We start from the raw sequence: 15,833 nt of genomic DNA on the forward strand, positions 1-15,833 counted from the left end.
ACTTTAGACAATGCAGTATAAATCGATGTACCTTCCCCTTCATGATTTATACAGTTTTGGTATGTATTTAGGGAAGACTTGTCAACAAAACACATATAAAGTATTTACTATGGTCACGGCATGAATGGGCAATAACAAACCAAGCAAAATATAGGGCTCGTTTCTAAGAATGTTACATTTAAAAGTTTGGACAGTTGCCTGTTGTTCTGATTCACTTTGCCAAGACTAAGAAAAGCTGAGTTTAACAACACAAAATTCATTGAAATGTTTCAGCCCCTCAAAATTAGAGTGAAGTTAAAAATCTCACTGTAATTAAAATTTTCTTTGGGTGTTGTTTTGTTATTAATTTAATGACAGTAATAATTCCATTTCAGGGCATTTGGATTTTATATAAAAGATAATATTTGACGAAAAGGACAGGCCACATCTTAAAAGTAAATACCATCCAAAACAAAACAAAAGGCTAGGGCTTTCTCACAGTTTGGGGATGGCTATTTAAAGGTAACACATCATTCAACTGGGGTCGTTACTTGAAAGTCTCCAGCCAATAACACAGTGGAGCACACACTTGTAAATCAACATTTTTAAACAAATTGTATCTGCGGAGCTTGGGAGGAACATGGTATTAAAGAGGAAATAAGATGAAGCTGAGCTTAAGATTCAGGAGAATCCTGGTTCTGAAAGTTAAAGCCTTCATTAAAGACTGTTAAAGCCACCTCTGATTTACCTTCAATACCCCTGCCCTCTATGCATCTGAGCAATTTTCAGGTCCAATTCACAGCCCACCACAGACACCTCATGAGAGTTCCTAAACAAGATTAGGATTGAAGGTAACCTTCTGTCACCTTTCTGGGAAAAGATTATTAAATGGAAACCCTAGATTTGATGCTTTTTCTTCTGGCTGGAAAAATGGGAAGAAAATAAGAGCGATAGAAAGTTAAAGAATAAGATATTTTTTTAATGGCGAAAGATATATAACGTTGATATACAACCATGGCTGTATCATAATCCCAGATGAAGATAAAGTTTTCTCAGTCACTGCACAGTTCCCCACAGGGACCGAAATTACTAATGCTACCATGCTCACAGGTGAGGATTCTGACAGATGGAAAAGATTGCTCTTTCCCATTCTCTCATTGTCGTCTTGCTTTTTTTGTGTCCCTGAAGATGTAGCTATGTGCCTGGCTGGTCCCCATGAGCAAGGATATGTTACAAAACTACCATTGTTCTTTCCTGACTATTTACAATAAGACTAGTTACCTGAAGGTTATTTTTTTCAAGTATCCTTAAGGCTTCTAGCAAGACTAAACTCTAGGTATTCTTGAGACCTAGTCCAGCTATTGAGCGCTTGCTGGGCACTGTGCCAAGTAACATTAACATATTATTTAATATAACCCTCAAACAACTTCAAGAGTTGGTTCTATTTTATCCCCATTGCATAGTTTAGAAAACTGAGGTTTAAAGGGATTGGTAATTTATCTGATTGAGGTCATATAGTTAGGAAGTTATGGTATCAAAATCCAAACTCAGATTTATTTCCATCATATGCTAACCACCCTGTTGTACTATGTATTATGTCTGGGCAAGAAATGTTTTCAATTTATATTTCTTTTTTTCTTTTTCTACTTCTTTCGATGCTTTCTTTGATGTGGGTTTCTTTCCTGTATTTGCTTTCCATAGAAATAACCATGGTGTCTATGTAGGTGAAGGTAAATTTACTGTCAAAATATTTTACCTTCACCATATAGAATAGTGTTGTTTCTTTAAAGAAAAAAGGATTATTAGATAATATTGCATAAATACATAAAATTGGTAAATAAATAGTGCAATAATTAATTGCTTAAACTTATTTTTTTTAAGATTTTATTTATTTATTCGACAGAGACAGAGACAACCAGCGAGAGAGGGAACACAGGCAGGGGGAGTGGGGGAGGAAGAAGCAGGCTCACAGCGGAGGAGCCTGGATGTGGGGCTCGATCCCACAACGCCAGGATCACTCCCTGAGCCGAAGGCAGACGCTTAACCGCTGTGCCACCCAGGCGCCCCTGCTTAAACTTATTTTTATCGTAGAACAATAGAACAGTAGAATAGGGTGGATGTGTACCAACAGTTTTGCTTTTTCCTAATCATTTCTATTTGGGAAAAGCTGAGATCCAAGGAGTTAAAACTTATTTGAAACCAAGATGTAAATAACCCGTAGAAGAACCAGGTCTCAATTCTTTTGATTCCAATTTTAGTGATTTTCTATAATTAATTTAATTAGACATTTAAAAATATTTTCTTCTTCTGAGCTCATCCTCCATTAGGATAAAATATGAAAATATCTTCATAATGAGGTAAATAATTGTGACCTAAAAGTTCTATTCAACCTCATCATTTAGATCACTTTTATTACACCACCCAGCAAACTTGTTTCGTAAAGTAAAGGGATGAAATAATACTTTCATGTAAATGTAGACACTTTAATGGAAACTTTGTGAATGATGCTTAAAAAATGCACACTATTTGAATGTCTCAGGAGCATTGACATGTTAGAATTTGACAATAACCCTTTACTCCTTTTCTAAATTCTTAGCATGAATTAGAATGATTGTCTTTCTGCTATTTTAGAAAAATGCTTTAGTTGTTGTTTTGGGTAAGTGCTTAGGTCCTAAAATAACAATTTACATTTCTAACTCTAACATTTAAAAAATGGTGTGCAAAATGGCAGATACTAAGAAAAAAATCAGTTTTGACAGCCTTTCTTTAATTAAGGCCCATTAAATAAATCTATTTATAAGAATGTTTAATCAACGGATTTCTCCAGACTTAGAAGCCTTGTATTTAGGAGATACCCAGTTAGAACAAAAGAGAAAATCCTGCATGCCCTTTTGGTTGGACCTATATCAATACTTTAAAAGCTTTTTGCTGCGTTGAAACACAGGATTAGTTTCCTGACAATGATTTATGTACTAACATCCCCAGCATATTGCCTCTTTTTTATAATCATAAAACTGTTCAAGTTTGGATATTAGAGGTAAACATGACAATATAAAACATGCTGACCCTAAAAGAGGTGTTTCTATCACATTCGAACACACCATAGATAATAGCAAGTAGAGTAAGGAAAGGAAGGAAAGAGAAACTTTGTCAGCCCATTAAGGGCTTTTTTGAGGAGGAGGCCATGAGAACATTTTACACGCAATTTTTTGGACTAAGGGGTTTAAATGCGTGGGTACTTTAGGGATATTAATAATTGGATCTCTCACACCAGCCAAGTAATGTGACATCCTTCTAAACAGAATCCTGACAGTTTTTGTCTTAGAGGTTGAGACCAAGGCAGAGTGGGAGGACCCATGGAGATAGAGTCAGTGGTTTCTTGTATTATAACTAAGAAATTAGTTCTGTCTGAGAAATTGCATCCCTTTTTCCCCCCAGAAAGACCTTGAATATAATGGAACCCACCTTTCTTGAAAGACCATTTGGTGGCCATCTGTTGTTATTCAAGAATGGTCCATGGGATTCTCATTAATGTCCACCCTGATCCTACATGATTTATCAATATCTTCCTTCCAACTACATCCAACATTCTGCTCAAGGTGAGATTTGGTAAGCACACTGTTATCCATCCTACTACACTCCAGGGGTTGTGTCCACTTCCTTCTGGCCCTGGTATAATTTGACTGATGTGGTGACACACTTATTATCACTGAATTTTCTCACATCTACCTCCCCTTGGTGCTAGCGGACAGTGTGAAAAAGTACATCTGATGAGGCAAATTCAAAAACATTTGAGAGCCATAGCCTTAGAGAATGATACTACAAAGGACAACTTAGCATTAATAAATAGTCTTTTTCAGGACACAGGGAATCACTACTTTACATTCTCTTTAGAGTATATAGTTCTAATACAGCTTCTGGCTCAATTACCCTAATATCAGTGATTTAAATGTTATTGACATTAGATATCAACTTTATTTGATCATCTATAGTGATTTCATGAAAATCCCCAATCATATAAAACAGAGAGGAAAATAGATTTAAAAATATTTTTTTTCCACAATGGGAAAATCCATAAAGATTTTCATAAGAACTTCCAATTCAGTGTAACCTAAAGGAACTTTCTTTCCTTCAAACTCTCACTAAAAACAAAACAAACCAAGCTTCTTTCGATTTTATATTACATGTCTTGTTTTTTTTTCAAAAATTTTAAAATTCTAGTTAGTTAACATATAGTGTAATATTGGTTTCAGGAGTAGAATTCAGTGATTTGTCACTTACATATAAGACCCAGTGCTCATCATAACAAGTGCCCTTCTTAATAACCATCACCCATTTAGTCCATCCCTCATCCAACTCCCTCCATCAACCCTCAGTTTGTTTTCTATCATGAAGAGTCTCTTATGGTCTCTTTTTCCCCCTTCCCATATGTTCATCGGTTTTGTTTTTTAAATTCCACATGAATGAAATCATATGGCATTTATCTTTCTTTGACTGACTTACTTTCCTTAGCATAATACACTCTAGCTCTATCCATGTCTTTGCGAATGGCAAAATTTCATTCTTTTTGATGGCTTAGTAAAAAATTCCGGTGGTATTTTGACAGGGATTGCATTAAATGTGTAGGTTTCTTTGGGTAGTATAGACATTTTAACAATGTTTGTCTTTCTAATGCATAAGCGTGGAACTTTTTCCCCATTTCTTTGTGTCCTCTTCAATTTCTTAAGTTTTCATCTTGCAGATCATTTACCTCTTTGGTTAGGTTTATTCCTAGGTATTTTATGGTTTTTGGTGCAATTATAAATGGGATTGATCCCTTGATTTCTTTTTCTTCTGTTTCATTTTTGATGTATAGGAATGCAACAGATAGATTCTGTACATTGATTTTATATCCTGCAACTTTGCTGAATTCATGTATTAATTTTAGCAATTTTTTTGGTGGAGTCTTTTTTTGGGTTTTCCATATAGAGTATCATGTCATCTGCAAGTAGTGAAAATTTGACTTCTTCTTTGCCAATTTGGATGTCTTTTATTTCTTTTTGTTGTTGGATTTCTAAGGCTCATATTTCCAGTTAAATAGTAATGGTGAGAGTGGAATGCCTGTCTTGCTCCTGACTGTAGAGAAAAAGCTCTCAGTTTTTCCCCTTTGAGAATGATATTAGCTGTGGGACTTTCGTACATGGCTTTTTTGACGTTGAGGTATGTTCCATTTATACCTACTTTGTTTTTTATCAAGAATGGGTGCTGTATTTTGTCAAATGCTTTTTCTGCGTCTATTGAGAAAATGATATGGTTCTTATTCTTTCTTTTATTAATGTGGTGTATCACACTTATTGATTTGCGGAGAAATCTAGGATCGAGTTCCTCTGTTTCTGGATTGGGTTAATTCCTCAGCTGAAGGGGTGGTCCAATACTCGCAAATCAATGAATGTATCCTAGATTTCTCTACTTGATTACCTTCCAGAGTCAGTAACTTGGCACATTCTCGGTCTTAAACATCTCTCTTCTGGTCCCCTTGTCTCCATCCTCACTGTCCCTGCCCTAATTCTTTTCCCTCATTCTTCTCACTTGGATAATTGTATTACTCTCCTTAATTATCTTTCTCTCTCTGTGCTTATCTTCCTCTAGTCCATCCTCAGTTTCACCTCCAGGATGATCTCTCCAACAGAGATACTTGACTGGTCAACGACAAGTGGAGATATAATTATTAAAAACTTAGAGAATAATCTAAACTTCTGCATGATATACCAGATTTTTCTTAGCGTGAACCATACCTAAATGTTGTATCTCACCTGATCCAACATTTCATTTTCCCTTTCTGAATTGCTTAGTGTTCCCAGACCTTGTCAGACTCATACTTTCATACCTGATATTCCTTTAATCTGTCACGTCTGCTGCTGATTGTCACCCAAGTGCCTCTTCATCCTGTCAGTCTTAGCTCAAGGCTCCCCTGCTCTTTAAATACATCTTGGATTCTCTCAGATAACTATCAGCAATATGCCTTAAGTTCTTCCTGTATCTGGCATATAACTTTAATACAGCAACAATACATTGCATTATAATTTTTGGTCGGTGTGCTTATCCATTCTATCTCCATTCTATAAGGTCTTAGAAGGTAGAGTCCAATCCCACCCCCATATTTATATCCTGAGTTCCTAATATAGAGGTTAAATGGAGTAGACAGTACATATTTTGTAGAGTAACCAAATTTGCCAAATAATCTCTTATATGTTTGCAAGAATAGAAAAAGACATTATAGATTTTCCAAAATGTGATTATTACTAATAATTCCTCATTCATAGCCACATGATGACCTCTAGATCTTAAAATGATTTCATCTTTGTAGGATACAAGCTGCAATAGAATGCTGACATCACCACAATTTTTGCCAATGATGATAAACAGTAATAAGGGGGAATCATTTCCACAGTTTGCCAGACTAATATCAACTGGAAAATCTTATCTATTAAAATGTAGAAATCTTAAATTCAGATATTTATACTTGCTCTGTGATACCCAAATTGTGATAGAAACATACATTTTAATTTCCTAAGGTGTTAAGTGAATGATAAGATATTCATCTCTTTTTTTTTCCTGCAAGGAATAGGACAAGATACATATCAATTTCAAAAATGTAGACTTTGATTATAGCAGGTGGATAGTGAATTTACTGATGAGATAACATAGAATGAGGCTGTTGCTAAGGGTGCAGAAGTGAGCATCACCTTATGCATCCCCATATTAGCTTTGTCAATAAACATGAAACTTGAATTTCTTTCATTTGAAATAGCCAATTTCAAAAACATGTTAATATAAAGTGACAGTGTCAACTTTCTTTGACTTGAAAATTCCTCACTTGACAGGTTACTTCTTTTTTTTAATTGTTATGTTCAAGTCATCCTCTGGATAGTCTATGCATATGTAGGGGAAATATCATTACAATAATTTATTCTTGGGTCTTTCCTGATCCAGAGAATATTTTAAAATTTTTCTTATGTTCCATTCAGCAAAAAGTAAAGCTAAAGTTAGCTTTAAAAACCCTGAAGACATCACGTATCTTTAATATACACATATGCATAAATCGTACCTTTAAGTATATAGACATAAATGTAATTACAGCCAAGATTAAAATAGGACGATGGGTGCTTGAGAAGTAGTATGAATAAGATTAAATTGGATCCTAAATTTTTACAAAAACTTTCAGAGTTCAAGCACAAATGCTGGCTTAGGTGAAGTCAGGTGTGAAGATGATTCTCCCAAACCAGTTGCATTTGGTTTATGTGTTTAGAAATCCCTGTTCCTTGTCCAGGTACTGCTATCTTCCGCCATGTTCACTCTCATGCTTCTCCCCAGTGTTTTGAGTTGACAAATTAAAAGGAAATATGTATTTCCTATCCAATAGTCATTTGGAGTGACGTGAACTATGTTGGAGGAATAAGAATGCCTAGAAGAACCATGAGCGACTATGGACTCTGGGAAACAAACCGAGGGCTTCAGAGGGTCGGGGGTTGGGGGACTGGGATACGCCAGTGATGGGTATTAAGGAGGGCACGTATTGCATGGTGCACTGGGTGTTATACGCAAATAATGAATCATGGAACACTACATCAAAAACTAAGGATGTACTGTATGGTGACTAACATAACAAAAAAAATTATTATTAAAAAAAAAAAGAATGCGTAGAAGAGAGGTGTGTTTCGTAGGAAGCAGGACAGAATCCAAGGACAGCTTACCATATTCTTAGAGTAGACAGAAGACTCTCCAGATGGTTGCTTCTTCTCCTAGCTTGAAGGAAGAAGAAGGAGAAGGAGGAGAAGAATAAGGAGAGGTGCCAGACAGCCCCCCACCTCTTTCTGCCTTCTGTAGGCCCAAGAAGAGGGAGAGGAGTAATTTTGAATTCTAATGAAGTTTGGAGTTTGATTACTACTTTGCCTGAACATAACAGGTATTGGAATGGATCTCTTGGATCCATTGGAGCGATTAATGTGACAGGAGACTTTGATGAAGCAGACAATGACTGGAAAAGTTACTGGCTTTGCTTGAGGTTTCATCCAGAAAAAAGAGAAAATCAAACATCACTGAAAGGGTTTGCAGGAACATTGGAAAAAATAATAAATTTGCTTCATTATTGCATCCTTAAGTCCGACTTGTGTGGTATTCCCGGTGACAACTATGGCTCTCGGCAGCTTTGGATCTGGCTGCAACAAGGAAGAAGGGGATTTTGTTTTTACTCTAGTTTACACAAACTCACTGCCTGTGGAGCAAACTATACTATAAACCAATTGAAAATAATTATTTCTGTTTTTTAAAAGATTTTATTTATTTATTTGACAGAGAGAGAGAGACAGCCAGCAAGAGAGGGAACACAAACAGGGGGAGTGGGAGAGGAAGAAGCAGGCTCCCAGTGGAGGAGCCTGATGTGGGGCTCGATCCCAGGACCCTGGGATCACACCCTGAGCCAAAGGCAGACGCTTAACGACTGAGCCACCCAGGCGCCCATGAAAATAATTCTAAGCATTGGTTTTAAATATGGATAATCAATTTGCTATTGTGCATAGGTTATGCTAATGTGGTCCTTTTATGCTTCTAAACCTTTAGTGAGGTAAATTTTAAGATAGATACATTTCTGAAATCTGTTTCAGTTTATATTTACAATGCATTTTAAAATGCAATGTTCTGTCTCTAAGATATTTATGTTTGTGGAATATGGGAGATTTGAGGGTAATTTCCATTAAAATTTTATTATATTGATCTATAATTTACAGGGCTGTTATGAGGCTCAAATAAGATAATAATGCATGTTACAAGCCTTTGACAACTTTAAAAATCTTAGATATTATAAATACTATTATTACATTAGTACTAACAATTACTTTATAGTTATGACACAAAATACTCTTATCTTTAATTTTAGTGTCTTTTTAGCGTTAGGAATATTAAGATATAAAGTTACAAAAGCATCTACTTATTAGACCATGTTATTTCTGTTTTGAATTTTATTTTATAATAATATTTTTTTATTATATTATATTAGTCACCATAGAGTACATCCCTGGTTTCTGATGTAAAGTTCGATGATTCATTAGTTGCGTATAACACCCAGTGCACCATGCAATACGTGCCCTCCTTACTACCCATCACCAGCCTATCCCATTCCCCCCCCGTTTTGAATTTTAAAAGCCATTTGATAATGGCTTTTATATTTGAATAAGTATAGAAATAGAAATCTAACCATAACACAAAGGGCCAATATTTTTACCACACTGCTTGACATTTTTTATTTAAATTTTTACAGTAATTTAAAATGACCTACTGAAAAAGTAGTCATACATGCTTCAATATATGAAAAAATAATGGCAAATATAGAAAGATACAGAAGGGACATTATCTGAATAATGGTTCAAAAAAGTCGCTCTTTAGGATCACCTCTTCTCTTGCCCATAATTAGCCAGTTTTGTATGATAGGACATGTACTCATAAATAACTTATTTTATGCAATAGGATCATTCTTAACCCATTATTCTGTGATTTGCCCTTCATTTGGTATTTACTGGTCATTTATTACAATCAGCTTTTTATACCATTTCATCTCAATTTACCACATTTTTCTTAATCCCTGCATAATAGTCCATCGTACAGCTTTATAGTAGTTTATTCGATCTATCTCCTACTTCGTGATATTAACATTGTCAGTTGAATTTTCGATATTTTTATCTTTGGATAAATATCTGTTGGATATTTCCTGAAAGTGGGCTTGCTGATATGTTGATTTGCAAGATGAATTTTTGTATCTACACTTCCAAATTGCTTTCCCAAAATAGACATATTCCATCCACAAAAGACGACGATACCTATTCTGTCATAGATTCACTAACATAAGATCTTATAGATATTTTGTTTTGTATCATTTTGGCAGTTTGGAAATGGGGCATTGTTACTGTTTTAGAGTATATTCCTTTTGTGTGTGTGTGAATGATCTGAACATTTCTAAGTTTATTTTCATCTTGTTTTCATTTTTTGTGAAATTCTTATTCATATCATTTGCTTTTTTTAAATGAGATTTTTGTTTATAGTGTTGATTAGGAAGAGAAGTTTAACATTAGATCAGTCCTGTGAATCTAGCTTTCCTTTTGTATAGAAGAGTTCTCAACATTGTAAAGCTACACATAATTCCTATATTAGAATAACTTTGTACTGAAATAGGCTCATATTCAAAATTCCTCTTTTTTATTACATGAAATGGTTATAAAAAATTAATCCAGAGAAATGAACATGTGGAGTCCAAGAAAACAAAGAGAATGGTACTAGCTAATTGAAACAGAATGCTAAAAAATAAGATTAACAGATCAAGAGATTAGGATACAAAGTCCAAGAGTAGACTATGTTTATCTCATAATTTATGATAAATGTGGCATTTGAAGTCAATAGAGATATTATGGACAATAACAGATTAAAAACTACATCCAAAATATGTTACTACTTGCATCAGAATTAATCTGTATCAATTCACATGTATAAATAAATAATAGAAATGCTAGAGGAAAATATTAATATGATTTCCTATTTTTTGAGTGTTGGTTATCATTTTAAGGACAACATAAAACAAAAAAAACCCTAAAGGAAAAATTGATGACAATAAAATAGACATGCAATTAATAAAACACACCAGAAAGTGAGAGACAGACAACAAACTCCAAAAATATCTGTAACACATAAAAATATTTGAGGAACTTATAGAAATGGATTTGCTAAAGTAGCAAAAGTAGGCATTACTTTAATGCAATTTTGATGCAGTCATTTTTTTTTTTTTTGAACATGACATTTCGATTAGTCTGGGAAGAAACCAGGTTCTGTAAGCAGAACATCACCAGAAAATGGAAAATCCTAAATCGTATGTGCTTTGCCTTTTGGAAATTGGCCTGAAGTGTTCTCTGAGTGTGAGCTGCAGAGAAATAGCACTTTTTGCATCATCTCCTGGAGTTTCTGCCCAAATTCCAAGCAGATAAAGGAGGCTCTTGTCTCTTTTTCAATGGCTTACCGTCAATCAGTCCCATGTCCCATGTTAGAAGAGAAGCTACCCAGCTGAAATCGTAGGCCACTGCGGCTACCACCTTACAATGAAAAAGGACAATGGGGCTTTGTTGATAAAGAGAGATGTGTCCATGAAAGAATGTTTTATGAAAAAACAAAGCAGGCAGGCTCACCAGCTGTACCTGAGAGAGAGAACTTGGAAGCATATTAGAAGGTGACCAACCAGCGGTCTTTTCCTTCTGGAGATTGGTGGTGGCGGGGGCTACAATTATTTAAGCTTTTCAAAAATTTTTTCTCTAAATTCTGTCTATTTGAAATGCACATTTGAAGTTTCACTATGTGTTTATAACTTCTGCTTTTCTTCTAGGATAGTTGTAATATGTGACTCCTTGAACAGTCTGTGGCTTCTTATCTAGCATCAGTTTGCATGGAAGTAAATTCAGTTTTCCATCATCAATTAGCAAATGAGTTGTTTCTTCCCTACAGTCTCCTGGATTATGCACAAGGACACTGGAATGGTAAGTAACCCAGGAGACAGGAAGGGTGGGAAAGAGGAAGATGGGGGAGGGAGGAGAGCACACAAAACAGTAGAGTATGAAACTGCCTGCTTTAAGAAATTCAAATCCAATCCTGCTAAAGGAGAAATGTCTGCTGTTTTCTCTGCCCTTGTGGTCATGGAGGAGCAGAGTGTGCTGTCATCTAACTGGCAGGATGAGACTGTAGCTCAGAAGAAACTCACTTGAAGGAAGTTAGTCTGTTGGTCCACAGGGGAGAGTTAGCAGCCAGGGAATGCATTTCGAGGGCCCAGTCCCTGGGATGTCTCACTCGACCTCCCACAGGTGGCGAAAGCTCTGCACGGTCCTTTGATTGGCATCATTCATGGTGACCAGTGGCCTGTGGCCCATGGCCTTTTGGCTCTCTCACTGCTATAACAGAACATGCCAGTGGGACCCTCATTGGTATGCAAGGGAGCTGGAGCTGGATGACAGGACTGATCGCCATCACCAAGAGGGATAGCAGGAGGGCCAGGTAGTAGGCCACACAGCAGGCAATGTGGTACTTGGCGCCTCGAAGTTGAAGCCTGTCAGGCTGCGGGGCAGGAATGTCCAGAAAGGGACGTGTTCAGCATTGGTGATGTGAAAAGTCTTTCTCACTCTATGCTGCATCTCAGGAGAGGTGCTCTACTGTTAAGATGTGTCTGCACACCACCTTCTCCATAAAGGTGAAGTCTACCAAATTCTCCCTGTTTCCAATCACAAACTTCCTCTTGCCTTTTTCCTGGCTTCTTCGATGAGGATGCGGACCAACTGGGGTCCCTTGGGCTGAAAATGTCATGAAGGTAGATGGTCATGGTTAAGAAATATATTGTTGGCCCACAGGACTGCTCTCTCTTGTAAGATATTTGTGTCCATATAGTCTATGGGTTCCATGACATACAGAAGGTCTTCAGTTCCATTCTTGATGTTGACAACCCTCCTTCAAGATGACGCTGGCAGTGCTGATAAAAATGAGTTTCTGAACCCCAGCCTCCTTGCAAGTGTCATTGACATTCTTGGTACCAATGTAATTCACTCAATAAAAGAGTACTTTCTTGTTAGTGGTTGGTGGGGGGTGACACACAGTGGATAACTGTGCTTACACCTTTCAGAGTTGGGTAGGGATCCTTCTGGCTGCAGAGGTCACCATGGGAATGTTGAAACCTTGCTGCATATCAAATCCATTGACAGTGTAGCCTCTTGGTCAGAAACTGCTCCCCCATGTGCTGCCCCAGGAACTCAGAGCCTCTGGTCACTATGCATTTATTGGCCATTCAAACAGTGCTCACTCAATCCTCAGCAAACCAGCTTCCAGTCCGTAGGGACTCCCCCTCCTCCAAGAGCCTCAGCAAGCCCACAGCTTGCAACCAAAGACCTCCAGCTGCCGCTGCTGCTCTTTTCTCTGATGCAGTCATTTTGGTGTCAAAGATGTTTGGTAAGGCTATTTTAACCTTGTTTTTTCATAAATAATCAACTTAAATTTTTTTTCCAGAATAGAAATACCTTTATTAGCTTGTTCTTCTGACATTAAACCTAACATACCTTCATTGTAAGCTATTAAACAAAAATTGTAGTGAAGGAAGTTATAATTATTCATAATCCAAAAGTGATCATTTTCAATATATATGCTGAATATGTTTCTAGGTTCTGTTGTTCTCTCTCTCCTTCTTTCCCTGCCCCATCTCTTCTTTCCCTCCTCTTCACCTTCTAAAACAAAATACCATCCTAGATTGAATGTTTCCTGGACTTTCTTTTTTTCACTTAATATAGTTTGGGCACATCCAAAAGCCAACTACATGATCATTTTTGATTTCCACAAAGTATTCTTTTATGGTATGGATCTAGACTATACATCAAAATACTATTGATGACCATTTAGGCTAATGTTATTTTGCACTGCTCTAAACCACTCAGGTGTACAAATCCTTGTACACTTACCTTACAATATGTCTCATTATCTAGGTTAAGTTTTCAGAAGTGACATTTATAGATCAAAGAATTCACACATTACATATTGTGGTGCCTATTGTCAAACTGTCCTATTTGTTGCACCTGGCACTGGGGTGCTATCATTTTTACTATTACTTTTTATAATGTCTTTTTATTTTTTATTGTCAATTTTTTGTCTAACTTTTGAAAAAATTCATTTAATTTGCACTTATTGGATTGTTAGTGAGGTTGACTATTTCTCATACTTTAATGACTATATTTTAAAAACGATTTCATAATTATTTCCTACACATTTTCATTGTCTATTCTCTCCCCTTTCTCTTTCTTTAATTTTATATTTTTTTATTTGATTTAAAAGATTTATTGCAATAGTCTTTTGTCCTATGTACACAATAATTTCCTCTATTTGAAGTATATCTTTCAATTGTTTATTTGTGGTATTATGTAATCTAAAACAGTTTCCTTAATGATATCTGTATTGGTTTCATGTTTTAGAAAATTCATCCTTCATCATGATTTTAAAAATAGTAACCCAAACATTCTTTTAGTGCTTGAAAAACCATCATACATGTAGTTTCAGACAGAATTCCCTCTCATTGGAACATTTGTCCTTATTGGTATCTTATTCCTTCCCAAATGTGCCTAACCCTTTCTCCTTAAAATGGAATAAGTAGATCATATAACAAATACGATGGCAAAATAAGTAGTGGATTTCCTATGCATTCAGAGATACTAAGTAAGATATTGGGAGGCATTAGTTTTACAGCTTTCCTACCCCCTCCCTCTCTCATTTCCTTCCTTTCCTTTCCTTTCCTTTCCTTTCCTTTCCTTTCCTTTCCTTTCCTTTCCTTTCCTTTCCTTTCTTCCTTTCCAACTTTCCTTTCCTCCCTTCCCTTCCCTTCCCTTCCCTTCCCTTCCCTTCCTTCCCTTTCCTTTCCTTTCCTTTCCTTCCTCCATATATGTTTGTTCAGTGCCGACTTAATGCCATAGGCACAATTCAAGATTTCAGAGTGATAACAAGGACAGGTAAATTCAATAAAAGTCCAGACTAGAAGTTCCCAGAAGATAACGTAAAGCAATAATTGAAAGCTCAGAGAAAGAAAGACATATGTAGTATGAACACAGTTTCAGGCTATGACTCAGATGTGCTAAACTGTGGCGCTTTTTTTTTTCCCCCAATAGAAATCCTCCCATTCAGTTTAATGGGAGAAAACATAATAATTCTTAGTCAATTCATATAAACTTAGTCAATTTGAGATTTTAAAAAAATGAATTTAGGATTCTTCCTCAGTCTTGCCTCTTCTCAGGGATATTTTTCCTGCATGTACCAAAAACATCATCACATCTGGAGGAATGGGAAGCTCCCAGACGCTGCTATTGACGTCTTTCTTACTGCCTTGTGCTGAGAGACATCTTGTTTGATTCACTCTCCCCTTGCACCAAGGCATGTCTTTGTAACCACTGCAAATCTTTTTCAACCCTCCAGCTCAGGATGCCACATCCTTGACAGTCTCAGCCAAAGAGCAAGGAATGGGCTGGGGGATTGCTTGCTCCTTGTGTCTTATCAGAGCATGTGAGGACTGTTGTGACACTGCCTCAGGTTGCTTCCTGGCATGCAAGAAATATGTCTCCTCCTGAAGCATCTGTGAGATCAATCTACCCCTCAGGCGTGCATATACTCTAGAACTAACGTAGGTAGGCAGGATTCAATACCCTTTCAAGGACTCTCTGACTCTTCTCACTTCTTCCCTACTTGCAAAAATCTTTACCAGTTTCAGTGCCTGGAGATGGCACTTACCGATCAATTATTTATTCACTCGGTACCTATATTGATACCAAGAACTTGGATCTTGATGCTGTAAAGATCTAGCCTCTTGTGACTTAAAAAGCTTATCTGCCAAAGGGTTGATTTTTAATTTTTATACAAAAGCTAAACATTGATTCTTTTTATCTTCATTTCTGCAGCTATGATAGTCACCTAAGAGAAAACAGTGTGCCCAAGCCTGATCTTTCTCTGGTTCTTTTTTTCTCTTTCCCTCTTTTTCTCTGTTTCCTCTTTTTACTTCACACACACACACACACACACACACACACACACACACCCCTAATCATTCTAAATGGATAAAACTAAATCATATATAGAATCCTCACTCATAGATCCTGGGCTTGATCATAAGAAGAACTTAGGCAAAACTTAAGTATTGTGTAAAATCTTTCACTATAAAGAGGTGTCAAGAATTTATAAACTTTAATGGGCTTTATACTCATTTTCAAGATTGACACACCTTGGGGAGATATTTATAGTGAATTCCTTATAGGTTTTGTTTGTTATTTCTC

General features: G+C 36.4%; 1 pseudogene; it reads right to left on the minus strand.

Moving 5' to 3' along the window:
• Positions 1 to 11,831: 11,831 nt before the first annotated feature.
• Positions 11,832 to 12,820, minus strand: LOC100465960 (annotated as a pseudogene).
• Positions 12,821 to 15,833: the final 3,013 nt, after the last annotated feature.

This window comes from Ailuropoda melanoleuca, unplaced genomic scaffold (genome assembly GCF_002007445.2).
Source record: "Ailuropoda melanoleuca isolate Jingjing unplaced genomic scaffold, ASM200744v2 unplaced-scaffold6034, whole genome shotgun sequence".
NCBI lineage: Eukaryota > Metazoa > Chordata > Mammalia > Carnivora > Ursidae > Ailuropoda > Ailuropoda melanoleuca.